Source organism: Mirounga angustirostris, unplaced genomic scaffold, assembly GCF_029215605.1.
Source record: "Mirounga angustirostris isolate CCGP_5_RB_7025 unplaced genomic scaffold, mMirAng1.0.hap1 SCAF_2, whole genome shotgun sequence".
NCBI classification, from domain to species: domain Eukaryota; kingdom Metazoa; phylum Chordata; class Mammalia; order Carnivora; family Phocidae; genus Mirounga; species Mirounga angustirostris.
Window position 1 is genome coordinate 135,668,840 of NW_026991710.1, and position 13,472 is coordinate 135,682,311.

At 34.3% G+C, this 13,472-nt stretch overlaps 1 pseudogene; it reads right to left on the minus strand.

Moving 5' to 3' along the window:
- Positions 1 to 231: 231 nt before the first annotated feature.
- On the minus strand, positions 232 to 527 carry LOC123848825 (cytochrome c oxidase subunit 7B, mitochondrial-like; annotated as a pseudogene).
- Positions 528 to 13,472: the final 12,945 nt, after the last annotated feature.

A 13,472-nucleotide genomic window follows, 5' to 3' on the forward strand; every position in this document is an offset into this window, starting at 1 on the left:
TGTGTGTGTGTGTGTGTGTTTACACATATATAATGGGGTGGAGAACACTGGTAGCACTTTACAACTTTGCAATATGTTATTTGGGTAGACATTTTCTTGTCATAAAGAAACAAAGAAGTTATTTTTTTGTTTTTTTATATTTTACCTGGATGGCAGGGATTTTTTTTTTGAAGGTTTCAAATGTACTTTATTTCTTCAATAATGCCATATTTTAATGGGTGCACAGTGCTTTTACTTGGAATCAATTATGAGCTGGTTTTGAAACATCTCAGCTGGGATGATTGATTGGTGATCTCTCCATTCCTTTGGGGTGACTCTGCCAAGTGGGAACAGATTCCATTCTATTCCAATTTGTGTTCCCACCTTGCGCATACAGCAACACAGAAAGTGACTCCACTAGTTAATACAGTGTTACCATATTTGTCATGACAATCAGGTGTTCATTTCTGGTGTCTCTGTCTTTCCATTGTTTGCTGAATGCTTTGAACTCAGAGACAACTTAGAGCATTTTTGGCCATGGGAAACATCGTGAAGCTGAAGTTGTCTTGTTTTTGCACTAATGGATAGATAAATCAGAAAAGTGAGAAAAAAGTAACCCAGTATGTTTCTACATCTAAAGAGAAGCTGAAATTCCTAGTATCTGTGTACTTATTTGACTTTACATACGGATTACTCTATGTATGCATTATCCCATAAGACCTTTAAGTGTTTATGGAACTGTTATACGTAAGGTCTCATTTTATGTACTACACTTTCAGTAGGGGATTCCACACTCCCCACTATAATATTGTTAGTTACTGGAATAAATTAACCAAACCATTCAGTCTTGTCATTATCTGGTGATTTCTGCTTTTCTGTAACACTAGCCTGAATGTCCTGCCCTGAATTAGAAGCTACCGGATATTCTAGAAGAAAAATCAAGAGATCTCATTTTAAATATTTTGTTTTCTGATAAACCTATAATGAAGGTCCTTTTTCTTTTTTTCTTAATCTGCAACCCTTAATTTTGCAGGTTTCAGTTGAACTTTTATAATGGGCTCAGCCTAGAAAAACCACTGCTGTCCTTTGATAAAGGGCATTGGGTTAAATTTTCTTAGCTTTGACTACAACACACTTATTTGCAAGCAGTGTCAATGCCAGAGTTTATAAAGATTCTGTTGAAATATTATATATAGATGACCTTGTTTGCAAAACTACACAGAATGGTTGCCTGATGTTTTATAGTTACTTTGTTTTCATGTGGATATAGTTCCCTGCATGGGGATATGAATCATCTGTCCTTCAAACCAGGGTATAATTACATAAACTGGGTGTATAAAACCGATGGTAGAAGCGTTATAGTTAAAGATAAATTTTAAAAAGATAAATTGCATTTAATTATCTTAAGGCACCTGTTAAGGAAGACAAAAAGTTTGCATTTTACATATGGAAATACTGTCTGTAAAGTTCTCCCCCAAATTTAAACCTGTATTTGTTCCATGCCTTGGAGATTATCTGTCCTATAAAATATCTATAACATAGAATCTATATAAATAAAAAATGGCAAATAGAATATGCTAACTAGAACCGCTCAAGTTTAAATAAATATTCTCCCACTGAAACTGAATCATTCTTATAATAATGATAATGATGAGAATTTGCCTGGAAAATATATATTAATAAAGCAAACAGTTTAAATAATAATGTCAATTTATGAACAAATATCGCTGATAGTTTTGGTTGCCCTCATGTTACATAAATATATAAGCTTAAATCTACAAATATGGAAAATGTAAAAGGAAATTGACTCTAACCCCAATTCAGTTAATGACATTAGCATAAAACTCATGCAGACCTTTCTTTAAAAAGATAAATCTTTAAAATTTACCTGTTTTTAAAAGGGGGCTTTGAGGGGCACCGGGGTGGCTCAGTCGGTTAAGCGTCTGCCTTTGGCTCAAGTCGTAATCCCAGGGTCCTGGGATCAAGCCCCACACTGGGCTCCCTGCTCAGTGGGAAGCCTGCTTCTCTCTTTCCCTCTCCCAGCTCCCCCCACTTGTGCTCTCTCTCTCTCTAAAAAAATAAAAAATAAATAAATAAATAAATAAATAAATAAATAAATAAATAAATAAAATAATAATAATGTCTTAAAAAATGAAAAATGTGTTCTAATCCTAGAAGATGGCTTAACTTTGTTTCCTAATGTGATTAGTTGACCCTATGGGAACTAAATTAGCATTCTTGAAAGAGTGTTTGAGCAATTCTCTGATGTACTTTAATGAGCTTAATAGGTGTTCTTGGAAATTCATTCAACAAAATGTCCATCTTAGGAAGAACCTTTAAAGATCTCTAACCAGACTTGCAAGGAATCTAATGATCTTTAACCAGGATTTTTTTTTTTTAATGCAGCCTAACAACTGATTATATAAAGTCTTTTTACTTCCACTATATCCCTGCCAAAAAGGGATCTTTGAATTAGTTTTTACAGGAAGCTTCTTCACTTGAAGCAAATTTGAAATAAAATTTTGATTCATGATCAAACTAAAGACTTGGTTATCTTTTATTATTATGTATTTCACTTTTATTGAAAATTAAGTATCTAAATATTTTGCTTGTATATGCTTTACAATATTATTTCCAAATTGTCATTTTTTTCCTAAACTTTATTTTATGGGTTTTCCCTTTATAACATTTTTATTTCTTTGATTTACAACAGTTAAAATTGCTAAAGTCATGCAGTCTCTGTTGTGCTTACAAAAAAAAAATAACAACAAAATACTCTCTGTCATCTGAATTGATATGGACTATTTCTTAAAAAGTAGAGTGAATAAATTAACAAAACAAATAAAATACGACAACCTTTCTCCACACCTGTAGTTCATTAGTGGGTTAAAGGCTTCTTAGATAATAAAAATGACTACAAAGATAACATAATTAAACAAGGTAACAATTTCTTCTTACAAGATGGTATACACTACACTAAAAGTCACTCACCATCAGTATGACTAAAATAAAGTTTTTTTTTAAAAATTAAGACAGTGATCTTCAGAATCAGAATTTTTTTTTTTTAAGATTTTATTTATCTATTTGACAGAGAAAAGAGCACAAGCAGAGAGAGCGGCAGGCAAGGGAGAGGGAGAAGCAAGATCCCCGCTGAGCAGGGAGTCGGATGTGGGACTCTATCCCAGGACCCTGGGATCATGACCTGAGCCGAAGGTAGATGCTTAACCAACTGAGCCACCCAGGCGTCCTCAAAATCAGAATCTTCGGACTCTCATTTGATCTTTGGGAGTAGAACATTAATTTCAAACCAACTTTAAAGAAAGTAAAAGAGTGGTGACAAAGAGAAAAAGAGAAAGAAAAAAAGAACTATTTTGAAGTGTTTATATACCATGCAAGATAAAAAAAAAAAAAACTGTACTGATACAGAATGATAAAAGTATCATAAAATACTAAAAATAAGGGTCTTCCAAATATAAATATTTTACCTTTTAAAAATGTACATCAGATGTAATTTATCATAATTTGATGCTTCTTAGAAAGAAGCCTTTTATGATTATGTGGCATTGTGCAAGAAATTTGATTATCTGATATAGCAGTATTATAGGTAGGGTTACATACTTCTATAAAAAATAAATAAATCTTTCAAAACACCTGGGTGGCTTAGTCGGCTAAGCATCCTCCTTCAGCTTTGGTCATGATCTCAGGGTCCTGGCCCCACGTGGGGCTCCCTGCTCAACAGGGAACCTGCTTCTCCCTCTCCCTCTGCCCCTCCCCTGCTCATGTGTGCTCTCTCAAATAAAAAAGAAATAATAATAAATAAATAAATATAAATAAATAAATAATTCTACCATGTTGCTCAAAGATTGAGAACTGTTTCCTTTCCTCATATGTCTAACAGTGCTTTCTTCTTTCATGCCCTTTGCTCTCTTCTCTCTCTCTCCTTCCATACTTTTTCAATTTCTCCCTACATTTATCTTTTCTTGCCTTTGCCAAAGACATACTTTATTTTAGGAAGAGCATTTAAAGACCTTTACCAGATTTGCAAGGAATTTGATTATTTGTAAACTTTTTTTTTTTTTTTTTGGTGGTGGTGATGGGAGGAGGGGGCCCAGCTCAACAGTTGATTGAAATATCTTTATTTTTTTAAGATTTTATTTATTTATTTTCGAGAGAGAGAGCAAGCATGAGTGGGAGGGAGGAGGCAGAGGGAAAGGGAGAAGCAGACTCTCCACTGAGCAGGGAACCTGGATTCAATCCCAGGACCCTGGGATCATAACCTGAGCCAAAGGTAGATGCTTAACCTACTGAGCCACTCAGGCTTCCCTGAAATGTCTCTCTTATCAATTTTTTTCCTCTCTTTTTCATCATGCCTCTTCCTTTTCTTTTTCCTTCTCTCACTTTCAAATCCCTTATGAAATTGTGTTATTTTTTTCTTATAACCACTACAATTTTGTTCTATTCTCTGAGCTCAAAGGTATGAAGTTTGGAATTTGGAATTTCTGATATTAAGTTATCCTTTACATGATCACTTCATTTATTTTGTTTATGTAGAAAAGCTATTAATTTTCATAGTGTTTTATGTTTCCATCCATTATGTAAATCTCTTTCATTAGCTATGTTGTACTTCAATATATTGTCTTACAATTTTTTTTAGTAATGATAAGATCTACAAATAAAATAATGACTGCTTCTTAAAAGTTATTTGTGTAAGTTCCCTGTGTGCTTTCATCATCTAGACCTTGCATATGAATGCTAAGTAACAATATAGTAGCAGGCATTCTTGAATTTTTTGAGAAATTAATGATAAAGACACCTTTTACCCGCTCTTAGCATTTCAAAAAAAGAAAAAAAAATCTGCTTTTCCCAGAAGTTTGTCGTTTGGCCTCCATTTAGAAGAAGAAGGGGTCAAGTGAGCGCTTTAGAACAAGACTGCCACATCCATAGTCTTTGTCTCATATTTAGGTGTTAAGAAAAGACTAGAAAGTCCATCCAATGCTCCAGCCCCAAACTCAAAACTTTCTATCACCATCTGCCTTGAAGACCAATAATAGGAATCTGATGCTTCTTACCTGCTTCTTCATTCACCCAAAAATGAGCTTTCTTCATTTACTCCATTCTAATCACCATACACATAGCAAAGTCCCTTTCCCAACCCTTCTCCTTTCCCCACTTATGAAAACTTTTCTTTCAGTCTTGGAAACCCATGATTACTCCCCAGACTAATAATCAAATGAGACAACTTCTTTCTTAACCTTTATACTCTGAATAAAATCTCTCTTTTGCTGGGGTCATTTTATACCATGTAGGTCTTATGGGGTAGATATATTCCATATTCCTCATATTCACCAGAACTAAAGGTAGATAAGTACTCTACGTTTCACAAAATGATTACCTGGGAGACTTTAAAAATAATGATGCTCAGGAAATGCCCAGACTAAATTCATCAGGATTGTTAGGGATGAGAAGTAAACACCAGCATTTATTAAGCTCTATGAGTGATTCCACTGTGTAGATATATTTGAAAATTGCTATCTAGCTTCTTACTGCCATTAGAAATTTATTATCACTCCCCTATCTCTAAAAGTCCTCACTCTTATTTTAGTTTCATAAATTTAGACTGCTACTTGTCTTTCTATTCAAATCAACTCCTGACCACCAGGACATTTTTCTTCATTTCTCATAAGGTTTCATCTCCTGGATCACTATAACTGTCTATAGCCCTATTATTTCTTTATACTCATTAATTTCAATATCTATGATGATGACTGTAATAAGGCTTCGTCTTCCTCTTTACTTGAATTTCTCTTCTTTAAAGTTCTTGTCTTTCACTCCACTTCAGTTACCCATTTACATGGTCATTTCTAGCTTTTCATTAGCAATAATAAAAATTCCTCCATAATTTTAATTTTAAATACTGCGTTTTTCAACTCCATGCTTTGGTCTTCCCAGTGCTCTTTCTGTGGTATCCCAAACTGAATGGTTTAGTTTTTCCTAAATGATCTCTATTGATCCTAAATTTTATTGTACACCTCAATTACTTCATCAGCAGGGAATACATGAAGATAGAGAAAAGAAATGAGTCCAATACACGAGTCTTGGGTCACTCTAACATTTACAGTAAGGGAGTTGAAGAGATACTAACCAAAATAGAAAGAGACAAAGGTGGAGAAGGGGTCGGGGAGAGATTGAGAGAATGAACATCCAGTGAAAAGCCCAAGGTAAGTCAAGTAAGGAAAATATATGATGGATGAGAAAGTGATTACTCCATCAATAGCTGCTGATAGGTAAGCAAGGTGAAGCTTAGAACTAAACATTGGGTTTGGCAATGTGAGAGTAAATGTCTGTGAAAAATGCTTATGTAAACCTGTGATTGGAATGAATCTATTAATGAATATGGGGGAAGAATTTGGAGACAGTGAATATAGATAACTCACTTGAGATTGTCTGAAGATCTTTTTATGTTGATGAGAATGACATGTCGGGGAGCAAGAATTCCTATCTCCCCAAAGGTCCTTCTGGATGGACTAAGGATCAAACTGACGTGAGACAGATTAACAGAAGTAAATCAAATTTAATAGGCATGCATATGGGGAATCTATACAGACATGGAAACTACAAAAATAGTCAAGCAAAATGAGGTGTGTATGTCATTCTGAACTAAGGAGAAGGTGGTAGGGGTTTGGGATTTCAGAGGAAAGGAAGACACTTCACTGGGAGATGAGAAGAGCAGGTATTTGGTTTAATTACATTAAACATAAAAACATTTAATTATGTTTGCCCTGCCATACAGATGGGTCACTCAGATAAAATTTATCTCTGTTAATAACATCTGTTAATAACTTTGTTATTAACCCTTATTCTGGGAAAGACCCCCTCTCCCCATTTAGATTCTTCTGTGTGGTTTAGGGAAGAACAAAAGTTCCTCTTGAGCTTGCAGGTCCTCGAGTGCCTTCAGCTCAAAATATTCCACATGCCAAAGTGGCACATTCTGGGAAAAGGGGTTGCTGTCTTGAACCCCTTCACTTGGTAGGAGGGGGAATTGCTGGAACAATATCTTTTATTAAATAAGAGATAAAGAGATTTGCTGATGACCTTAGAGGACACTGGATAATTAGTGACAGTCTCTATCTTATTACATTTTATACCAAATTCATTATCTCTCTTTCTAACTAATTCCTCCTAAATCCCTCCAATAGCTCATAGGGATGTACTTGGAGACATCTCTGAGTCCTCTTTTCCTCACCTTCCAAGTATAATTCATCTACAAGTCATATTAACTCCAATTAAAAATATATTGAGAATAAAACTATTTCTCTCCACCTGCACCGCTATTATCCTGATCCAGGATATCTCCAACTCTAGCCTGGATTGTGAGGGTATTTTAACTAGTCTTTCTGCTTCCCCATATAAATCCTAGTCTCAGCAGAGCAGCCAATGATTCAGTTTAACTATGGGTTACATAATCTTACTTCTCTGCTCAGAACATTCCAATGTTTTTTTCTGTCAGCAGAAAAGCCGGAAGCCTTTACACTGAACTCTTATTTTATAATCTGTCCACAATCCATTTTCTGTGTGTGCTTACTCACCTCCAGTCACACTGACTTTCTTGATGTTTTTTGAATTCACTAGGCAGATTTATACCTGCTTCAGGGTCTTTCTCATATTTTTCTCCTTGTCTAGAAAACCCTTGATGAAACAGTTCAATCTATCATTTTCTTCAAGTCTTTGCCAAAATGTCCCATCCTCAGAAGCCTTTTTGGACTGCCCAACTTAAAATGGTATGCTATACCACTCATGCCCTTCTATCCTTTACCTTTCTTAATGACAACTATCTCCTTCTAACATAATACTTACTTTAAAAATTTATTTTCTGTTTTCTATCTGCCTCATACCCGCTAAGATGTAAGCCCTATTAGGACATAAATTCTATCAGATTACTTTTTTTCACCGCTATAACTTAAGGCTTTGGGTGCAATGCCTGTGTCATATCTTTATAAAGCTAGTTGCTGTAATAAAAATCGTGTCACATGAAAATCAGTGTGAAACGGGAAATAACAGTGTCAGTGTCTAATTGGATTCCTGGGTTTGCCAAGCAGGTGCTAAGTATTTGGGGCATAAATATTTATTAAGATGCATGGGCATAACAACATACTACATGAAACTATTAGATATTTATTTTTGGAGTAGGTATTCCACACACACAAAAATTACCATGACACTAAGAAGTCTCTGGGCTATAAGAGCTCTGAAACTTTTATGTTCTATTCTCTTAAACCAGAGAATTAATTGTTAATCAGCCTGGTCAGCCATTGGTTTGGAAGAATTTCTAATTACCTGATCCTGATAGAAATCCCACATTCCTGCTTCTGGCATGTTGTTTTATGTCTCCAATGAACCTTACACTCTAGGTGCTGTCAGTGCATGAGAAAGATTGGAGAGCTGGGACTTCATCAAGTCAGAGAAAAGGTTGTACAAACACATTTATTCTCTGCTAATAACTGTTTGTATAATAAATATCAAAGCTTCCTGAAGGTGACACATGTCCAAATTAGCTTAAATAAGTGTACAGCATCTGATTGAAATCTAATCATCTTAGGAAAACAACTAAAATACTCCTTCTATAAGTAGCAAGCTATCTAAAAAAAAAAAAATCATAGAATATTACACTTTCTATATCTAGCAATTATAGGAATGGAAGCTTTATGAACTTAGTAGCTGGCATCAGAATTCCTTGTAGAAATGGAAAATCTCTATTGGAATACTTTGAGAGCTTAGATTGTTGTGAGCAGTCCAGCTCATAAATTAATGATTTTGTATATGGAAATACAAGAATACAGGAGGAGAAAAGGAGAAAAAAAAGGAGAAAAAAAGAGAAAAGGGAAACAGATGAGTATATGAAATGGGACAAAGGACAAAAATTGTATGTGCATTTGAGAAAAAAAAATATAGGTGAAGTGGTCAATGGATGTTCATGGGGTGGAAAATCTACTGTGTCTTAAGAATCATAATGCCTATGGGGCGGCTTGGTGGTTCAGTCGTTAAGCGTCTGACTTCTGCTCAGGTCAGGATTCCAGGGTCCTAGGATCGGCCCGCATAGGGCTCTCCACTCAGCGGGAAGCCTGCTTCTCCCTCTCCCACTCCCCCTGCTTGTGTTCCTGCTCTTGCTGTCTTAATAAATAAATAAATAAATAAATAAATAAATAAATAAATAAATAAAATCTAAAAAAAAAAAGAATCATAATGCCTAAAGTATTTACGTGGATATGATCTACAATACTTCCATATGTTTACAAATATTGAATCAATTCTACTTTATTCACAAATGTTCTAAAATTTTTGGATTCATTTTCTTCTCTTTATTTCTTTATAGTTAATGTAGATACCGAGTAAAGAAAAGCTTTTTCTTCTGTGTACACCAGATGCTGAAACATGAGTCCAAATAGGGAAGGGACGATAATTATCATTGGTAGTTTTAAATTCAAGGAAATATTAACTAGTTGAATTTCTCTAGATTGGAAATGGCTGAAAAGATATAAATAAAATCAGGATTATACAATTTTCACAGTTTGTAATTATAAATATTTCATATGATATTTGATCAATCCTATTTCCTTAATAAACACTAATTCCCGTGAAAAATTTCTGTGTGTCTGTTTGGCTCATCATTTTAACATTGGCAACTCTCACTCTGTCTGCAACATTGAAAGAATTAAATTAAATTAATATTGAATGGTGTTAATAATTTTTGTGGAGTTGTCAAGCCCTCAGCTTGACACTTGATACTATTTATAGACTTGTTATAGTACAACAGATGAACATAATGTATGCCAATTTCTCATATTTAAAATACAGTAAGAGCTCTTGATAGTCATGGGCTATGATTTATTAATCACTATATCTCTAACATTTAATTCAGGACCTGACATTAGTGGGCTCTTTATCAACATTAGTTTATTGAAATGAACTGAAGGAAAAAAAGTATGTGATCATTCCCACCCACTGGCCTCTGACTTCTGTCCTATTTCACATAGTTTATGAGATACTCATTCTTCTCTAATTATAATGGTCCCATTCGCTTTAATCCATAAGAGAACGTTCCCTAAATTTTAAATGGACTATTTGTCATGCAATATAGTTTAAACATTAATCCATGTATCAGAGTAGTAATTTTAAGTCATGTGGTGAAAAACACTTATTTTTGAACATGAACAAATTTTATCATTAATAGTTAACTGATTATTTTTTTCTAACTCAGTTTTGATTGTCAGAAATGGAGAAAGATATTTTGTGTTGCAAATTTATAGCATTAAGTAACAAGCATTATCCTATCATGAATAGGATAAGATAGGATGAATGAATAAGATAATGAATAGGATAATGCTAAACTCTAAAAATTCTTCTTAATTGTTAATAATATTTCTCTCTAGATCTGCCCATGACCATTTTAAACCCCTAAATGAATTATTTCCTAAAAAAGGAAACAAAACAAATGCAGGTTTTCAATCAAAACAGTGTGTGTCAAATTAGTTATTTTAAGATCTTCCTTTCTGACCTGTAATGTTTAATTTTTCTCATATATAAAATTCCAATGAAAATCAATAAGATGACTTCTATATATTTTTCTAAGATAGATGCTTATGCAAGTGTTATATATAAAAATCTTTAGGGGGTCACTTTTCAAGTATAGACACTTTACAATTTGAGCAAAAATGACGATATCACAATAAATTTAGATACCAAATGTGAAAAACAGAAACTAACTTTTTGTATTCCTCAGCTTTAAAATCACAAAATATTTTTAAATAAATTAATAAACCAGTTGACAAATCTTTTTTTTTCTTTTTCTAGAATTATGAAGTGTTGAAAGATTAGATTTTTGTTTTTAGTTATGGATACACTTTCTAATTTCAACACTGACTATGTTTATAACAGCTTAAATTACATTAGGAAACTTTTTATATAAAGGACCATATAATAAGTACTTTAGGCTTTATAGACCTTACGGTCTCTGTTGTAACCACTGAACTCTGCCATTATAACAGGAAATCAGCCCTATACAATGATAAGCAAGTGGGTGCACCCAGGCAATAAAACTGCTTACAGAAACAGGTGATAGGCGGGGTTTAGCCCACAAGCTGTAGTTTGCCAACCCCTCACTAGGTGGATACCAAAGAACAGTGTTCACTGTAAAAATTTAACCTGAGCCTGCTGTGCCACTTTTGGGGCAAGAAAAACACTTATAAAATCAAAATAGCAATTTAATGTAGTTATGTGAACAACTACTGTTTTTAAATTGACCTCCCATACTATTAGGATGAATTAACTTTTTTGGGAAGCGTGTTTCTCAAAGATGTTTAGTGTTAACTCAGCACCACTGAAGATCTTTGAAGGGATGTTGCACCATCGTGATCATTCTTTTGGTCTTTATTTGCATAACATTTGCCCTTAATCTTACAGAGGGTAGATTTTCAAACACTGTGCAATAAGGATTATGATCTTCAGAAAAGATTTTTTAAATCCCTTACAATAAAATTTCACTGAAGAAAATCTATTCCATCAGATAAACAACTTGGGCATAAAAGAAAAAAAGATGAAAAGGGAAATGGAGCAATTATCTGTGACCTTAGTCTGTACTGTTCTAGTTCAGAAAAATAGTCTCTGAAATTCTTAGAAACTTGCTTAGTAATAAAATATGCTTTATGAATATTATGAAGCCCTATTAAACTTTCATTTGTTAAAATGCCATCTAATTGCAATAAGTATTTATTTTTGGCAAAATCAACTCTATCTCCAACCATACAAAGGGTAGACAGTCCCCATAAGCCTGCACATTTCCACTGGAACATGACTATTCTAATTTACATGTTAGAAATTAACTAAGAGAGAAGAGTTTAATGTTGATTCTGCTATTAACGTGCATTTATATTATAATATTATATAATTATAGTTATAATATTAATACATGGTTTTGAAATTTTAAAGACAAAAATGTTAATACATTTTCTATGAGACAGGTCAAATAAATGTTAACTCCATTTCTCATTGATATCATATTACTAATCCTATTCTTTTATACCACACTGACTTGTTTATTATGCTAATGATTAGGAAAACAAAACAGATAAAAGAAAATACTCTTAATTTTTCACTTTTTAATAATCATTATATAATACATGACAAAGCTTCTAGTTCATCAGCATAATGAACCTAGGGATGATCCTGTGTGGAAAGATTCACTTATCCTGTGAAGCTTTAAATGAAAAAAGAACAGTCCTTGGCATTTAATCAAAATAATGAGTAACAAAGAGTAATCATTATACAAAGATACTTCAACCAATCCAGAAACAGCTATCTCATGACATCATTTCCATTTCAAGAGACAAAAATAGTATTTTCATGGTCATTTTATTAACACATGTTATTTCTAAGACCATGGAACCAATAAAACAGTATGAAAAGTTAACGATGTTGGACAAGTATTATAATTTAATGGGTATATTCACAAATCTCCATCCATTTAGCAGTCAACTCATTTATTGAAGCCATCACCATTTCATGTGCATTTTGATATATTAACTAAATTTCAATATTAATTCAATGCTAGCATGTCCACTTCTTTAAGATTCTTTCTTTCTTTCTTTTTTTTTTTTATCCCCCCCTTTCAGGGCAGGCTGTCATAGCAGTTTTGGCCTCCGTGTAAAGTGGGCCCTTTCTTTTGTTAAGCTTCCAAGCACCCATCTCACTGAGCCCTTGTTAAGAAATTAAACCTTTGCGGGGCGCCTGGGTGGCTCAGTTGGTTAAGCGACTGCCTTCGGCTCAGGTCATGATCCTGGAGTCGCGGGATCGAGTCCCGCATCGGGCTCCCTGCTCGGCGGGGAGTCTGCTTCTCCCTCTGACCCTCCTCCCTCTCATGCTCTCTGTTTCTCATTCTCTCTCTCACAAAAAAAAAAAAAAAAAAAAAAAAGAAATTAAACCTTTGGGATCTTGGACTTGAGCTCCCTGGGCTTGAGGCAGGAGGAAAAAAAAAAAAAAAGAAATTAAATCTTATGGTATAAGACAGGGCCTCGAATACAGAACTGTAAGCTTGGAGGGTCTATGACAATCTGGGGATTCAATTTTCTTGAAAGAAAGAAAGAAACTTCTCTCTATGTGCCCCAACCCCAAATTTCAGAATCCCGATATTTCCCTACAGTGGCCCTGATTTTGATATCAGAACATTCTCTAGCCTGGCAATTCAGACCTTTTTGACATTCTGCCACTCTTAACGATTAGGCCGTGTGTCTGGCTTTCAGCTGGTTTGGCCCTCCAACTACAGAAGAGTGTCACTTCAATGCTGTCCCAGAAGTTCTATTAAGTAAGGGACAGGCAGGACTAGGTAGGGAGAGGTAGGTAGGGGGCTATGTGACCAGACTCATGTAGAGGGCTACGTGATCAGGCTCACCAAAAATCCCAGAAATGCTGAGGTGTAAGGACACCAGAGGTAAGGGAGCATA